The sequence below is a fragment of the Gorilla gorilla genome, chromosome 15 (genome assembly GCF_029281585.2).
Source record: "Gorilla gorilla gorilla isolate KB3781 chromosome 15, NHGRI_mGorGor1-v2.1_pri, whole genome shotgun sequence".
NCBI classification, from domain to species: domain Eukaryota; kingdom Metazoa; phylum Chordata; class Mammalia; order Primates; family Hominidae; genus Gorilla; species Gorilla gorilla.
The window spans coordinates 76,141,256-76,159,634 of record NC_073239.2 but is presented as its reverse complement, the minus strand read 5'-3'; the positions used below and the strand labels follow the sequence as shown (position 1 = coordinate 76,159,634).

Genomic DNA, 18,379 nt, shown 5'->3' with positions numbered 1-18,379 from the left:
AACCTTTACAGAAAAAGTTGGCCATCCTCTCTTCTAACCTACTGTATTCTTATTTATCTCATCCCAAGGGTATCTTTTCCTACAAAATGAAGTTTAAGTTAGATAACTGCTTCTATTTTCTTTCAGTGACAACCATATAAAATTATTGTCTTAACACAATATAAAGTGTTGCGTTTTTAAAAATAGAATATTCCAACGTCAAGATTTTAAATATAGTACATCATGTCTTTAAGGACAAAAGACCTGTCTTTGGAGAACATACAGATATGAAATAACTAGCAAAGGCTCACTGTAAAAAAGCAATTATTTCATGACCTCAATTTTTAAATCTGGTCATTTTCCAAAACTCAAAACTCAAATGTCTTTCTCCTTTAAGAATTTTTTTTCCTTTTAAAGAAGCTAAAACCTGATTCAACAAACACACTCAGGTCAAAGATCTCAGCAAATCCAAACATCACTTAATATTTTTAAATGTTACCTATTTTCTGTAAGAACTTTAACTGAACTAAACTTAAACTGTTCTCAATAATAGGAATCTGGAAAACCTGACATTTGCTTCACTGCTAAATGTATATGCTTCTTGAAATATCTCTATATACATGAACCTAATAAATTTTGCCAATACACACTGTTTATCACATAGTTTTTCTACCTCTAGTGACCAGATAGTATAAGACATCAATTATTTTCACTTTAACAAATTTACAGGAACTAGAGTAAACAGAAAATCATGCTGTAACAAGAGTTCCAGACTGTGGAAAATTCTACAGGACAAAATAACATGGAGGATTCTCATACTAGCTGTATTAGTTTCTCTATGTATATGTGTAGGAAATGTTCAATAATAAAATGTTTTTAAAATCTTCATTTTCACTCCACATAAAACAAAAAAAGTAGCAACAGGAAGCAATAAATCTGATGAGGGGATCATTTTAGGAAGACAGAGGAAGTCGTGAAGCATATTTGTGAGTTGCCATTCATTCTGATGATTTTTATTTACTTATTTTTTTATTTTTTTAAGAGAGAGGTTTTTGCCATGTTGGCCAGGCTGGTCTCGAACTCCTGACCTCAAGTGACCCGCCTGCCTCGGCCTCCCAAAGTGCTGGAATTACAGGCGTGAGCCATTGCACCAGCTCCATTCTGATGATTTTTTGGATTTTGTGTTTTCATTTTAATAATCAAGAGTATAATGGCATAAATGTATGTTACCTGATATGACAGGCAGAACTTTAAATGATACCCCATTACCCTTGCCCTCATATAATTCCCTTCCCCACTTTAAATGTGGATGGAACCAGTCACTATGATGAGATACCACTCTCATGATTATGTTTCATTATATGGTCAAAAGAAGATTACCCTGGGTGGGCTTGGCCTAATCAGGCGAGCCCTTTAATATCAGCCTCTTCTCCAGCTGATTGCAGGGAAAAAAATCAGAGAGATGTTCTCCACGTGGCATGGAAGAAAGCAAACATCCACATTGTGAACTGCCAATGTGGGCCATGTGGAACAGAATGTGGGTGGCCTCTAGAAGCTAAAAGCAGTCCCTGGCCCACAGCTAGTGGTCCTCAGTCCCATGGTCACAGGAAATAAATTCTGCCAACACTTCATGAGCTTGGAAGAAGCCCCTGAGCCCCAGCTGAAGACTACAGCATGTTGGCTGACACCTGGATTTTTGCCTGCTAAGACCCTGGGCAGAGAATCTAGCCACAGCATGTGCAGACTACTAAGCCACCAAGTTTGTGGTAATTTATTATGCAGTAATAAAACTAATACACCTTCATAAGCATTTTATAACCAAATAACACCACAGTATCTCAAGGCCTACCTTTACACATGGGTTTATGATCCCATCAACACCAAGTGAGTACCTAAACATTTGGCAATTTAACTTTTAATACAGTGTTTCACAGATGATCATGAATCCAAATTTGAGAAACCTTGAGCTACATAATCCCTGTTAAATAAAACATTTCTAATCCAACACAGTTAGTTTTATAGGCAAGAGTTCATACTTGAATGCTTTTTACAATATGAAGACTTCTACAGCAGAAACATGCTGCAAAATAATCAAATGAACACACTGAAAGCACGTTGTGACCAAGCCAAAGGCATCACCAAAACCTTAGCTTGTCATCACAGCAGGTATAAAGTACAAGAAAGCTTTTTATCCTCTAATACCCTAGCTCATGATTAGGATGTATGAGAAAAACATGGATCAGATTCCACTACAACAAAAATTTCTTTATAACAAAGATTCTCATATCTCAAGTGGTCCATAAATATTAAGGAATTACCACATCTATCCTTTGTGCATGTCATACTCTGTTTATTTAGAGGAAAAAACGAGATGTACATGAAGATAACAAATGGGAAAGTAGTATTATCCCTAAGGCCTAAAAATCGAAGATTCTACTTAGTCTGATTCTTTTAAATGTTTTTTAATAATAGCTTTATTTTGAGATATAGTTTGTGTACCATAAAATTCATCCATATGCACTGTACAATTTGGTGGGTTTTAGGAGATTCACAAATATGTCACTATTACCACTACTTTTAGGACATCTTCATCATCTCCAAAAGAAAGCTATTCATGCCTGTAATCCCAGCACTTTGGGAGGCCGAGGCGGGCAGATCATGAGGTCAGGAGATCGAGACCGTGCTGGCTAATATGGTGAAACCCCATCTCTACTAAAAATACAAAAAAAAAAAAAAAATTAGCCAGAAGTGGTGGCGAGTGCCTGTAGTCCTAACTACTCGGGAGGCTGAGGCAGGAGAATGGCGTGAACCCAGGAGGCAGAGCTTGCAGTGAGTGGAGATCGAATCACTGCACTCCAGCCTGGGTGACAGAGCGAGGTTCCGTCACAAAAAAAAAAAAGAAAGCTCATGCTCTGTCTTTAACTGTCCTTCTTTCTTCAATATTATGCTATGCTAATACATTTCCCTAGTAGTAGAAAGGCTTGGGCATTCAAGACTCAAAATCAACATTTAGGAAAGAAAAGAACAGGAGGTAGAAGATTTGACCATAGGCATAACAAATATCTTAAAAACTCATTTGGGATTGTAGAACTTCCATAACTGATGTTGTAAACATTCCTTTGAAAAAAATGAAAATGCTCCAAATAAGCAAAACATGAAAGCACCTGCCAGGGAAAGCAAAGAGCATTTCATTGGGGAAACTCTTCACCTATTGCACAGGTAATGTTTATTTCAGAAGCTGAAGACAGAGGATAATCTGAGCTTTACTTAAGTAAAACAAGACTTCTGTACTACAAAGGAAAAAACTGGGGATTTCTCTAAGAACATACAGCATTCTGAAATGTATATGCTCAACACTAAAAACATTTTTTAAATGGCAAATGAACAAATGAATGATGTTTTAAGGTGTTGCTTTTATGGTTTATGGGATAGTCCATAAAATGCCAAGTATATTTTCCCCTAAAAATCAGCCATTTTCCTTGCTTCTGCTATGCTTGCTAGAAGCCTGGATCTGAAATTCTGTCTAAATGTTTTTTAAAGCCATTTTATTTGATCTCCCACCCCCTTGGGTCATTATAACTCTCGGCCAAAGACAAGGTCCTCCATGAGATGTAGTGCTGGCAACATGAAACAGACTGAGAGAAACTTGAAACGGACCTGCCCACGTCTATGACGCCAGAGGAGGGTCTCACAGGAAGCTCACAGAGGTAGCTGTGAAAGAACCTAGATCCTTTCTAGATTATTTTAGATCCTTCTCTAGAAGGAAGGCTAAAAAAAGCATTTACTACTACTCTCCCACTGAATTTTTATCTCAAGGATGCTCATGGTACTGATTATTTGTAAATGGGTAGTTTGTTTCCTTCTTTTACATAGTAGATTAAAATGTAAATTGATTCATCTACAGATTTAGAGGTTTTTCAGTAAAACCTGCCAAAATATAATGGAGCTTCAATATCATTAGAAGCATTAGGTTCAGTGTATTAGGTAGTGCACACTATATGACAGGTAAAAGACCCTTCCTTTTCACAAATTCAAAATTCTAAAACAAATCTTTTTAAATAGTCACACCAAAATGGACATGAATTTTTTTTTTTTTTTTTTTTGAGACAGAATCTCGCACTGTTGCCCAGGCTGGAGTAGAGTGACACCATCTTGGCTCACTGCAACCTCTGCCTCCTGGGTTCAAGTGATTTCGCCTCAGCCTTCCAAGTAGCTGAGACTACAGATGTGTACCACTATGCTCAGCTACTTTTTTTTAGAAGGGGGGTGAGGCAGGGCGTGGAGATGGAGTCTCATTCTGTCGCCCAGGCTGGAGTGCAGGAACACAATCTTGGTTCACTGCAACCTCCACCTCCCAGGTTCAAGCGAATTCTCCTGCCTCAGCCTCCCGAGTAGCTGGGATTACAGGCAACAGCCACCACACCCAGCTAATTTTTAGTAGAGACAGGGTTTCGCCATGTTGGCCAGGCTGGTCTCGAGCTCCTGACCTCAGGTGGTCCACCCACCTCAGCCTCCCAAGGTAATGGGATTACAGGCATGAGCTACCATGCCCAGCCAGACATGGAATTTTTAAAAACAAAGCTGTGCACTTAACCAGCTAGGCAGCCAGACCCAGCCAACATCTGCAACTATAACTACATTTCCCGAACCCAAGATCTTTCACTCTTCTCACCTATTTTCCCCTTTTGTTGAATGTCAGAATCACCTGAGGATTTTTTCTTTTTTTTTTTTTTTTTTTTTTTTTTGAGACGGAGTCTCACTCTGTCGCCCAGGCTGGAGTGCAGTGTCACAATCTCCGCTCACTGCAAGCTCCGCCTCCCAGGTTCACACCATTCTCCTGCCTCAGACTCCCGAGTAGCTGGGACTACAGGCACCCCCCACCACGCCTGGCTAATTTTTTGTATTTTTAGTGGAGACAGGATTTCACCATATTAGCCAGGATGGTCTCGATCTCCTGACCTCGTGATCTGCCCGCCTTGGCCTCCCAAAGTGCTGGGACTACAGGCGTGAGCCACCGCGCCCCACCTACCTGGGGATCTTTAAGAATCCTGTAGAATGGGCCCCAACTCCACATCTACTGAGTCAGCATCCCTAAACATCTCTTTTTTAAAATCCACTGCGAACATTCTGATGCATATCCAAGGCGGAGAACTACAAGACCAGACAGAACAGAAGAAGCTTGGATATCCTCAGAAGTCCCACCTATTCAACTGCGAAGGAACGTTGTTTTACATTTTATACGAAAATATATGCTTCCTTAAGCATTATCTTTGCATTAGTTGCTCAAGAAAGGAACTTGGGTTGGTTTTTAAAACCTTATAACATTTTCATTTTGTACCCTGAAAATCTTATCAATGTTTTTTCTAAAAGGCAAGGCAAGTTTCAGTGTTGCTAAAGCCCAAGTTTTAGAGTCAAGTTTAAAAAACATTCTTGTTTGGGGGAGGAAAAAAAAAATAGAACATCACTGTGCTAATCCTCTTCAGAGCCCTTCCCAGACTGCTGATTTGAGATAAGCTGTCATTTTTAAAGCTAAAGGTTTTTTTTCTAAAGCATTTTGGCATTTGACAATAATGACAGAGTTGGCCTTCCCTTTCCCCAAAGCCTCATCCTCCTTACCCACAGATAGCATTACTGACCTACCAACACAGGCCATGGGCTTCAAAGCTGTTTACCTACTAGATCTGCTGGGCTTACCCTAACCCAGCATCAGTGTCTCACAAAGTCTCCTGTTGTGACCAAAGACATGTCCTTAAAATGTGGCTGGCCTCCCAGGCTGTGGTCATGGAAGAATGGAGAAGTGACCCTAAAGGGTCTAATCCACTGACCTTTACTTTGCTCTAACCAACTGCCCAAATAAATAAAAACAGCAGGGTGGCGCAGTTTCCCAGATGAATTCCAATTTATCCCTAAATATCCAGGCTTGGTTCAATGATTAAAGTCTTCAGACCATCCAAAACTCTGTCAAATGGCTCTCAACCAGGGGTGATTTTGCCCCCAGGGGACATTTGGCAATGTCTGGAGACATTTTGGGCTGTCACAACTGGAGGAGGGGATGTTACTGGCATCTAGTGGGTAGAGGCCAGGGATGCTGTTAAACATCCTACAGTGCACAGCACAATCTGCCTCACAACAAATAATTATCCAGTTCCAAATTTCAAGAGTGCTGATGTTGGGAAACCCTGGGTTAGAGTACAAAAATGGGTCATCTGCCAGCCCACTACTAGATAAACCTTTGAAGAGACATTCATCCCAATTTAATTTAGTTGAAAATAGGAATCACAAACTCAATGCCTTCAAGGGCCAAGGAGATAAATATCACATAAACTAAGTGGCTGTGCATTAGGCACTAGAGTGTGGTAAGGTCTGTGACAAATCAGAACATAAATGCTCACTAAAATATCACTCCTTTTTAAAAATAATACTGTGCTGGCCAAGCAAAACATGGACAGCTGGCTACATTCACTCTGTGGACCCCCTGGTGGTCAGACTCCAGTTTAAAGTGATGATCAGCCCTGCACGGTTGCACGCGCCTGTAATCCCAGCAACTCGGGAGGCTGAGGCGGGAGGACTGCTTCAGGCCAGGAGTTCAAGACCTCATGTCAAATTTAAAAAAAGAAAAACAATTAAGTAGAAACTAAAAAGTGATGATCAATTTAAACAGAACTGTATGATCACCAAAAGACTCTGTCGAGTTTCATCCCTTATATCCTACAAAACTCCTGAGTTGTACAGTTGAGAAGAGACTGGGGATCAGATCATGGGGCTTAGCTCCAGCCAAGAACAGGATCTCAGGACACCATGCCAAGGCAGGGGCAGCCAAGGCTGAAAACTGGAGGCGAAAAATTGGAGTTCTCCCTCACTGATCTCCATTTTAGGGAAACTCAATGGATATTACTTTGATGAGTACACAGTGCCACATAAGTGAGGTCATTATTTTAAGAGGATACTGTCTTCCCAAAAATTTAGAATTTTTATCCAGAAGATAGCTTATTCTATGTGAATACACCGTGAATGAGGAAAGAGAGGTCCGGAAAGTTTAAAGGAATTGCCACGATTACCCAAACTGAACCTAAAATCAAAGAGTGTGTCTTTTCCTCTGTGCAATTGCAAAGCACCAAAAGACAGGTGAAGAGATTTCATTCAAGGTGTCAAACATGTGTGATTAAACACTCTACCAAACAGAAGTTACATGTAAATTGAATCTACATTTACTCAGCATTATCCTCCTTCCTCATTAGAAAAGTCATCCACATGTTTGCCCCACATCACTATTTTAAAATCTCTTTATCCCCTAACAGAAGCATTAAAAGCAGGTTAAGTATTTCCACCCTTCCTTCAGGATCAGGCTGTAGAGAAGAAAGGCAAATCAGCAAATGGGGCCTGGCACGGTGGCTCATGCCTGTAATCCTAGCACTTTGGGAAGCCGAGGCAGGCGGATCATGAGGTCAGGAGTTCAGGCGGATCACAAGGTCAGGAGTTTGAGACCAGCCTGACCAATATGTTGAAACCCTGTCTCTACTAAAAATAGAAAAATTAGCTGGGCATGGTGGTGGGTACCTGTAATCCCAGCTACTTGGGAGGCTGAGGCAGGAGAATCGTTTGAACCCAGGAGGCGGAGGTTGCAGTGAGCCGAGATTGCGCCACTGTACTCCAGCCTGGGCAACAGTGCAAGACTACGTCTCAAAAAAAAAAAAAAAGAAAGAAAGAAAGAAAGAAAAGAAAAGAAAGGCAAATCAGCAAATGGAAACACAAGAAGGAAGCCCCGATATGAATGTCCCTGAGTGTACGCACGATTTCTGTTGGAGGAATTCCTGGCCTGAAGAGACAGCATAAACAAAGGCCATCCAGAGGGAAACAAATGATAAGATAAGTGAAACCCAGCAACTCTCTCTGTCCTCCCCTCTACCTACTTCCCTCAACCTGTTCGTCAGAAAAACAATCTGAGCTTGACAGAATTACAATGTAAGCCTTCCTCTCCCAGCTGCCTCACAGCTCTCATTCTAAGTTAGAGGGTTAAGGGGGGAAGACATGCTTTTCTGTAAGGTCAGTGATGGGGCTCCCAAGATATGGAACTTGGCAGACTGGAGACAGCCATCTCACCCTGCCCACAGAGAAGCCAAAGGAGCAGAACTGTCAAATTGCAGTGCAGGGAGTATAGAAAGAAAAGGGAAGGTATGGAAGAAACGTAACTTCAGACACAGCCTGAAAAGAAATTGGGTTAAATGTAAAACTATATACATTTTTAAAAACATTTTAACCAGCCCTTAGCAGAAAATATCATAGGCAAGGCAGTTTCCTGCCACAGTTCCTAGAACTTCTATAGTTGGAAGTGTTACCTACTCACAGAATCTCAAGCCTTAAATGGGTCATAGAGTATTTCCAGTTTAATCTCTATTCTTGATTTTTAAAATACGAAAATATAATAGCAGGCCTGTTCATTTAACCTTCTGAGAACATGGTGCGGTCAGTCTCAGCCATTGGCTTCAATTCCAGCATTTATTTATTGCATGTCCTCCAACTTTTAGTTCACATTACCAACAGTGCTGAGCAAAGTACCTCTAACGCAGAAATGACTGCCACACAAACAGGATGGGGAAACCAAACAGACATGGTATTGTTGTTTCTTTTCCACCATCAGCCTAAATCAAATAGCAGCCACTAATAATGAGTTAACTGTAGTTGCATTTGAAAAAATAATTCCCGCGGTGGCTCACGCCTGTAATCCCAGCACTTTGGGAGGCTGAGTCGGGCGGATCACGAGGTCAGGAGATCGAGACCATCCTGGCTAACACGGTGAAACCCCGTCTCTACTAAAAATACAAAAAATTAGCCAGGCGTGGTGGTGGGCGCCTGTAGTCCCAGCTACCTGGGAGGCCGAGGCAGGAGAATGGCAGGAACTTGGAAGGCGGAGCTTGCCGTGAGCCGAGATCGCGCCACTGCACTCCAGCCTGGGCGACAGAGCGAGACTCCGTCTCAAAAAACAAAAAAGAATTCCAAATGGGTTGCCTTGAACAGAAATGTATGACATTTTCCATATTCACAATTTCACCAACTTTCAAGAATAGAGAATGCAGCAAGTTTCTTCAAACAGTTTAAGCTGTCCGTTTCATTTCCTTTAATTTCTTACAATTAGTTTTTTTGTGGTTTTTTTGTTTTTTTTTTGTTTGTTTGTTTGTTTTTGAGACGGAATCTCGCTCTGTCACCCAGGCTGGAGTGCAGTGGCAGGATCTCAGCTCACTGCAAGCTCCGCCTCCCGGGTTCACGCCATTCTCCTGCCTCAGCCTCCGGAGTAGCTGGGACTACAGGCGCCCGCCACCACGCCCGGCTAATTTTTTGTAATTTTAGTAGAGATGGGGTTTCACCGTGTTAGCCAGAATGGTCTCGACTTCCTGACCTTCTGATATGCCCGCCTCGTCCTCCCAAAGTGCTGGGATTACAGGCGTGAGCCACCGCACCCGGCCCATTGCTTACAATTAATTTTGTAGTAAATTCTGGGGATTTAGAAGGGTCCCTGGTCTAAATCTCTTGTTACAGAACTGCGGGTTCTAACTTGTGTCTAAACATTTCACTGCTTGGTTTTACCAAATCTCTATGAAACTAATACAAATTTAAGCTTAGGCACATATAAACAATCTATCTCATCTGGTGAATAATGTTGACCACCATCCTTTACTCTTCTTCTTGGGCACAAATATCCAGAACTTTATTTAAGAGTAAGCCCAGAAGTAGCACCCAAACACACATTGATGGCATCTGTCATTCTGCCAAGAAAGGAAAAAGATCAAGGCTATTGGCTTTGGCAAACTTTCAAGAAGCTGCCCCTAGTCCTGACCTAATCTTCACAGGAGGACAACTGTCAGAAGCATACGGTTCCTTAGCAAGCTGCTGGCAGTCTTGCCTCTCACTTACAGGGTTTCCCTACCAGTTCGCTTTAAAATATGGCACCTTTTTTTTGCCCTTAGTAGTGATAGCTGTGCACTGATATGTCCACAATGTACAGTCTAGTCCCCAAAAGCATGATTAATTAAAAAAAAAAAAAAAAAAGAAACAGAAAAAATCTGACTAGAATTACAGGTACAGTTTGTGGCTCCAAAACAAGGCAAAGCTAACCCATGCCCTTGACCTGGTTTGTACGTCACTAACCGACTAGCCAACAAGCCAGAATATAAGAACCTATCTCAGAAAATAAAAGATGGGCATCTGTATTACTCCAACAATGCCCAAAGCTAGGATCTGGGCTATCTACTCTTGTAAGTCTAAATTCAGGAAGTCTATCAGATAGGCAACATTTTCCAATCACACTGCAGGTATTTTTTTTAGACATAAAAATGACAAAGACCAGTTTAATAGGTGACCTTAATTGTGTGCCAGCAGAAATACAGGTAGCCTTAAAACCCCAATCCTGGTGTAATTTATAGAACAGAATAAACCCAGGTTATTACTAAAGGTGAATGACATACTTAAAAAGTATAACAAGATGAGGCCAGGCGCGGTGGCTCACGCCTGTAATCCCAGCACTTTGGGAGGCCGAGGCAGGCGGATCACGAGATCAGGAGATCGAGACCATCCTGGCTAACACGGTGAAACCCCGTCTCTACTAAAAATACAAAAAATTAGCTAGGCGTGGTGGTGGACACCTGTAGTCCCAGCTACTCAGGAGGCTGAGGCAGGAGAATGGCGTGAACCTGGGAGGCGGAGCTTGCAGTGAGCTGAGATCGCACCACTGCACTCCAGCCTGGGCGACAGAGCAAGATTGTACCAAAAAAAAAAAAAAAAAAAAGTATAACAAGATGAATGATTAAGAAAAAAGAAAAACCTTCTGAAATCAATGTCTGTTCAAAAAATTGTATGATTGTGTAGCCTAATAGCTAACAAGCCTTTTGTTTTCATGTTTCCCTTCCTGGCAATATGCCGTTAAGGCATAGCTTTCCTATTATTTCCTTGTGTTTTAGTCAATTGTCTTCATTAAATATTGTCTAAGTGGCACAATATCTAGTTTTAAGCCAAAAGGAAAAGATCTATTGTAAGTCACGAAATCACACCAAGTGCATTGGAAATTGAACTTGCTTCCCTAGTTTTCCCCATTTAATTCACAACTGTGGCTATGGTTTAAAAGAATAGAAATTGTTTATTTGGCACCAAATTTGCTCCACTGTAAAAATAAATAAAAGTATCTCTTCTGAGGTGGGGGGAAAAAGTTTATTTTAATATCTAAGGCTATCCAATATTAGATTACATGTTTGACTACTGCTCAAGTGTTCATTATTTTCTTTTCAAAAGAGCTTTCACAATTTATGTTAAAAGACTACAGGGAAGAGGGAAGCTGAGAAATTATGGGCCCTCTTAACTCTCAACACAGGCTTCTGTGGCCCTGTTCAGGGTGAGAAGATCTTTTATCAGATGAGGGATTCAACCCAGTGAAAAGTTACCTCACTTAACAAATAAGGTCTAATGCTGGACAGGCTCCAAACAGATTTAGAGTTGTAATATAAGAGCATTTCCTTTTTCAAATAATTTGTCTATCGTTCATACAGCAAAAGAGAGCTCCAAAGTTTTATCATTTAAATACTCAAAAACAACATTTTTAATCTCACACAACATTTTCTGTTCCAGAAAATCAGGCTGTAAGAACCTATGACATGAAGAAGTCATTTTACTCTCAATTAATCCAGGACTTACTGACCCAGCACTGTCTGAGAATTAAGAGACTCAAAGGAAGCTGTGATTCCCCCAACTCAAGTTGCAGAGAAAAGAATAACGTGCCGGAAAGCAGAAACCAGGCAACATCAGGATGTATAAAGAACTAGACTGCTTGAGTCCCTAACCTGGTCTGCCACTTACAGGCTGTGTGGCCTAAGCTAGGCAAGTTCTTTAACTTCTCTGTGCCTCAGTTTCCTCATCTAGAACATGGCAATAAAAGTATCTATCTTGTATAATTACGTGCAGGCAATGACGTAGCCCATGGAAAGTATTAGAAAGGGCTTGGCATGAGGTAGGCACCTCACATACAATATCAGTATCAAATTAGCTGTAAGTGTTGTGTGGTCAAGCTAAGTGCTTTAAGGAGGAAGGGCAGGGAACGCTTCGTGGAAGCTGTGGCACCTGAGCTAGATATGAAAGCACAAGATAATCCAGACACTCAGAGGGAAGCACATTCCAGACGTGGACAGCCATTACTGCAGAAAGTCACACAGAGTAAAAACCAGGAACGCTTAAACATCAATGAGGAAAACAAGCTCACCAAAGCTGAGGGTGTATTTGGTAACCCCAGATTAATTGGGAGTGATGGGGAAGGCTCTGTACACTTGTTGGTGTGCTTCTAGGACTTAACATTCAGTTCATTTTTAGACACATGTTCTATGTATGCAAACTTGTGGACTATGAATGCAAACTCTCCCTGAAATGCTCTGTTCTCCCCCTGCTCCTAGAACAGTGGAAAGGATACTAAAAAATTAAAAGGTAACCTTTTATTTCTGAAAAAAAAAATCTGCTGGATGAAATATAGGTCACTAAAATCAACTTGAATCTCATGTTCGTCTGTCCCTGTTTCAGTGGGGCTACAAACAAGGTGACAGCTCAGAGAAAGGGGGTGAACTTCAGATCCACACTTCAACACTGGTCTCTATCAGCAGCCTCAGCCACTCTAAATAATATAATCTACATAAAAGACAGTACACTTGCTAAGTGAATGCATCTTCAAGAGGGGTATCATCCACCCTAGCCTGATCTGTCAACCAGACATTACCTCCAAGCCACATACAGAAATAGAGAAAATGCTCTGAGTACCAGTATCTTAAATAGTACCTGTGCAATCAATTTCCTCTAAACTTTGAGGGTTTTGTTGTTGTTGTTGTTGTTGTTTTGAGACGGAGTTTCGCTCTGTAGTCCAGGCTGGAGTTCAGTGGCGCGATCTCCGTTCACTGCAAGCTCCGCCTCCCTGGTTCAGGACATTCTCCTGCCTCAGCCTCCTGAGTAACTGGGACTACAGGCACCCGCCACCACACCCGGCTAATTTTTTGTATTTTTAGTAGAGACGGGGTTTCCCCGTGTTAGCCAGGATGGTCTCGATGTCCTTACCTCGTGATCCGCCCGACTTGGCCTCCCAAAGTGCTGGGATTACAGGCTTGAGCCACCGCGCCCGGCCTAAACTTTGAGGTCTTGAAACCACTACAACAGATGCTGTGCGTACTTAAGATTGGTATTCACTTAGAATATTACCTCTATTACCAAGTTAGAAATTGTAATACCAAAATAAGTCACCATATTCCTCATCCAAAGAGGAAAAAATCACAACAGAATATAGAACTTTTATTTTGACTGGTGTCCCCTCTAGAGGGAAAACAAGTTTGCTAACCCAAGTTGGACACCTTGCTTTGTTTCCGGCAATATAAGGATAGACTTAACACTGGAAATACCAGAGCACGGCTTGAAGCCAGGGAGGGCCCCACAGCAGTTACAAGCTCTGTGATTATTTCCTGAACCAAACACCTAGGGCACTCAAGGATACCAAGCTTTGTTGGAAAAGCATGTTTCCTCTGGTCCAACAGCTGCAACTTTAAAGTGTTTTCACACGAGACCTCAAGTTTCTCTTTATGCCATCTCCCAAATATTTACAAAATGAAACACTTTCAATCAGAACTTTTGCTTGTAAACACCTTATTTGTTTTAAGGACTATAGTGCCAACACTAAAAGCAGCCTTTTAAACAAAGTAGCTCAAAACCACACACACACACACACACACACACACACACACACACACACACACACACACACCCCTTAACACGCAGAACATGTACACAAAACAAGAAAGCCAGGATTCAAATTCCTTAGCACCTATTCATGGAGCTCCTGTAAGCACCACCCAAGGATGTGACCCACCACACCCTCTTCATTATCACACCTTCTCAATAATTTACTAATTTATGCTCCTGAAAACCCACAGAATCAGACTACTGGATGGTAACATGCTACCAATATTAGGCAAATGTTCTTTCACATTTCTTTCACATCAACCAGCCTGAAACAACTGATCCTGTTTACGGAACGGCTCTGCCTCAGGTGAGAGGACTATTGTCTCCCAGCTCTTCTGGGAGACACTGGTGGCCTGGCAAAGGCTTCTGGTTATCTTTCCCTTGGTGTCTCTCCCTATTCACGTGTCACACACCTCCTGGGAAGATTATCTGGGCCAAGGATAGTGCAACTGAGAGAAATCTAGAAATGCCTGGTTCAGAAGTAATAAGAAATTGTAACTACAAAGAAACAGTCGATGTGAGTGAATGTATTCTAAAAGCAAATAATTAGGAAATATGTCTATTTCAAATACAGAGAAGGCCTTTTATGCCAGACAAGTTTTGGTTTATGATGAAATGAAACTGCTTGATAGAAAGCTAAGGGGAATATTACCACGGATGACAGAACTATCAGTGGAAATAATAGACCTTGGATCTCCAATCATAGTTCTGCTAGTTAATATTCATTTAACATATATTTATTAAAGACCTACAAATGAACAAACTGCTCTAAATGCTGGGGGGACATAAAAGGACAAAACAAAGACACTGCCCTCAAGGAGCTTATAATCTAGTAGGGTAGACAAGCAGAAGAATGAAGGAAATTTTCATTTAATGGTAAGTTCCAGGAAAAAAGTGACAACTTCTGATCCTGTTTCCTCATGGGGATGTAGCTACCTACTTAAAATAAGATCGTAAGTGTCAACCACCAAGCACACAGCAATCCCAAGCATTTACCTGACTATGGATACACATGCATAGACACTCTCATATACACACTTTCCCCCATAACTGCAACATCTGTGATAATGCACATTGGTATAAAATGCAAGCAGAAGGGAAACAAAATATTTATATAAGTCAATTACACTTAACGCAATTACAAATAACTGCATTCATTAGGAATCTATAAAAAGGCAAAACCTAAACAATTAGTTATAATACTAAAGTATAATTAGAAGGGTCCAGATACTGGAATAATAGTAGTGGTAGTATAAACAGTATTATAAACAGTCACATAGCTGCCTTATCCATATAACCTGATGGCACAGTATCAGAAGCCAAGTTTAAACCCTTAACTTCAGATTACTTTGGGGTCGGGGACGAAAAAGGACAATGACCAAGTCTATCTTGGAATCATAGGCCATTGCGCCTAGAATTAACGTTAGGAAACCCTCTCTACCCTTTCCTCACATTACCAAAGAGAAGACTGAGGTCCCCAGAGGTAAAGGGTTAATCCCAGCGTGGAGTAGCCAGTGACTGACAGAGCCAGAGTAGGACCCAAGGCTCCTGGTTATGGCCCTGCATGCTTCACCCTCAAGGACCTGCACCCTCTAGCCTGGCTTTAGATTTTATGAGAACCACAAGGGACTGCAGTGTCTTCCAGCCGTTATTAATTGTCCTTAATCACTTCCAATCAGCTGCACCTAGAGCAAATTGAGGGCCTTTGCTGGTGACCAGAGAGCTCTCTTTATGCACAACAGGGGAGGGCGCCTTTCATGACAAAGCTGCCTCCAACACCATAAACTACCTTATTGGGGAAATGATGCGGCTAGCCCGAAAGGGGGAAGAGATTTTTCAAATTATAATTTTCAGAGTTTGCCTCAGGAAAAAGGCGCCAAACAATTAGTTTCAGGGAGAGAGGTGGCGTGATGAGGTGTGGTACAGGGAAGGGAAAGGGGTTTAGAACTGTGTCCAAGCTATTTAGGAGAGAAAGGGGAGAGTCCCGGGGCTGTGAAAGGGGCGAGGAGGAGAGAGCAGCTGGGCCAGGGCGAGCGTTTGACCACACCCACTAGCCACTCCCTCCCAGCTGCCCGCAGAGCCACATCGAATCGAAACAGCAGTGGCAGCGGCTAAGATTCCGAAGGCAGGAGTCGCCATGGCAACGGGATTCATCTTGCAGGCAACTCCGCTTCGATTCACTGGGTCCTGCTCGAATCTCAAGAAATTACCAGCAAAACGGTCACGGTGGCATTTGCTCTTGATGCTCTCCAGAAAGTGGAGATGAAGGAGAGGGGAATGGAGTTCAGGCATCACTAAATATGTTATGGGGCGAGAGGTAGCTCCGCAAAGCCAGGCCGTGAACAACTTGAGACCTTAGCAGGGTTTGATGAATGAGTAAACAAACAAATGAAGGTACTAGGAAAGGCAAAGAACATCCAGAGGACTGAGAGCTCTGGGCCTCCTGCACGTCTCCAGTCAGAGGGCAAGCCGATCACAAGCAGTTGGCTTTCAGAACCAGCTGGGTAAACCCGATTATCCAGCCTTCCTGCCCCACAGCGAGCCTAATCATTAGATTATCCGACACCTCCACCCCCGCGCTACCACCTCCTGGCCCAGGGCTTCAGGGCAGGCGCTTCGCCCCAGCCCAGGTGCTCTATACCAAGGGACCGTGGAGACTGAGATGCGCCCTCCCGAGAGGGACGGGCGGCAAGAGCCCTCTGCGGTGCCTCACAACCGGGTCCGCAGGCGGCGCAGCCTCCCCAGCCGCCAACACCCTGCTCTCCCTCCGCAACGCCCGATTTCCCTTCTCTCTGTTTTGAAACATTTAGGTCCAACTTAGTCTGAATTACAGGCGCTCCGTCCCTTTCGAATGGGGCTGGAAGTGAGGGTGCCAGGGGCACTGGGGGCTCTGCTCGGACGCGAACGGGTATACGAGTCCCTCCTTCCCTGTCGCCACCGCCGTGTCCACCAAGCCTGCCTCGGGGTTCTCCCTCTCGGAGCCGCCGGGCCGGGAGCTCCCGGACGCCGCTGCAGTACGCGCGGCCCCAGCCCCGGGGAGCCTTCAGCAAGGCGGCGAGTGTTACCCCGCCAGCTCCCCGGCCAGCCGGGCGCCTTAGAAAGAAAGGGAGGGACCCCAGTCCTTGGGGGCGTCTTCCTCCCTGCTGCCTCGGTTTGCTTTGCGCTGCAGCCATTTTCCCACCCCCAGCTAGGCAGCCGAGAGCTGTCTCGGTCCCGTTCCCACCCAGACCCAACCTGAAGGACGGGTTTAATATTTACCTACTGGCCCGGGAGCTCCGGGGAGGCAGCAGGAGGGCGCGCCGCGAACCCAGCGCCCAGCCCACGGAAGCACGCCCACCCCCGCACCACTGAGCGGTGCCACTTAATGAATGAGTGCGGCGGGCAAGGAGGAGCGTCCCCCTTACCTGAGCAGCCCCTGCATGCTGGAAAGGCAGCTCTGCACTCTGGGTACAATGGGATCCGGTTAAACAGTTTCCTTCACAGCCGCTCGTAGGTTACTAACTCGCAGGTGACATCACCCTCTCCTCGCCTGATAGGATACAAAGTGGCTCCCACTGCGCATGGACGCTCCGGTCGGGCGCGCAGACTCCTGGGAGTAGTAGTCCCAAGCTATTAGCGGAGCCGGGACAGCTTTGCTGTCGGGACTCGTGGAACTACATCTCCCGACACACTCCTCGGCCCTTCTGCCCCGCCCCTTATTCCCGCCCCCTTGAGGACCCGCCCCCTCCCAGCCTTACAGCCTTGCAGTGTTAGCGGTGGTCGTTCCGAAGCCTAGCTGCGGACAGCACGGGAGAGTGGGAGGGCTGCCCTGCGGTCGTGCCTGTTGACTTGACCTCTACTTTGCCCGGCGCGGGCTCTGAAGGATCGGAGAGGTCCGGGGCTCGCGTGGTCCGGCCAGGCTCGCTCTAACTGGTCTTTCTTGGTCCCTGCTGGGAAGAGACGATTAAGACTTTTCTGCCTTCCCCAGGCGTAGCAGCTAATTCAGAGGGCTTACTGTTTTCTGGGTTAAATACGGTCCTCGAATTCTCCCCGCTCAACACTTCCAGAGGATGGGGCGACGCCGGTCCCAAGGCGGAGGAATCTCCTTGTACCCCCTCAATTCACCTTTCTCTTTTCTGCTTCCCGTTTAACGGAGACAAGGTGACCAGGCAGAACGCGGGGAACCACTTAGTCGGCTGAGCTGACAGAATAACGGAGGTTGTCACTACCAGAAATGCGGTGTGATAGACTAGACAGTCGCCGCAACCCTCCGTCAGGGCGCCTGCTGCTGCTGCAAAGATAATACTATCATGCAGCCATGCTTTTGTTCATCCCTGCAGCAGACTTCCCGCCCTGGTGGCTCTCCACTCCCAGGAAGAAAACGTCCTTGTCTAAAGTTTTAATAATTGTGTATCTATGTATACACATGTTTTTAAATCCACAACACTCTCACCTCATTTTCCATACCTTTTCAAATATTTTTATAAAGACATTAAACCAAACAACATCGTGCCGTTCAAGAACTGCCCTGCTGTTAACACACCTAAATATTTATTTAAAGGTAAGCAAAAGGTGTGTAGCAGAATTCTGACCCTTTAGGCAGGTTGTATTGTTAATACATAATTTTTTCCGTGGCATTTTTCATTATTCAGTGAATACCAAGTGTCTT

At 43.7% G+C, this 18,379-nt stretch overlaps 1 protein-coding gene across 4 annotated transcripts in view; it reads right to left on the bottom strand.

The window, feature by feature from the left end:
- The window catches only part of DAAM1 (dishevelled associated activator of morphogenesis 1), a 186,064-nt gene extending 168,764 nt beyond the window's left edge, over window positions 1–17,300 (bottom strand). For 2 of the 4 annotated variants that reach the window (XM_055361926.2, XM_055361928.2), the window contains exon 1: window positions 16,990–17,250. The gene's annotated coding sequence lies outside the window, so the exon portion shown is untranslated. Of the gene's footprint in view, window positions 1–16,989 lie in introns of all 4 variants that reach the window. The other 2 variants (XM_004055236.5, XM_004055237.5) reach the window with 2 other exon arrangements.
- Window positions 17,301–18,379: the final 1,079 nt, after the last annotated feature.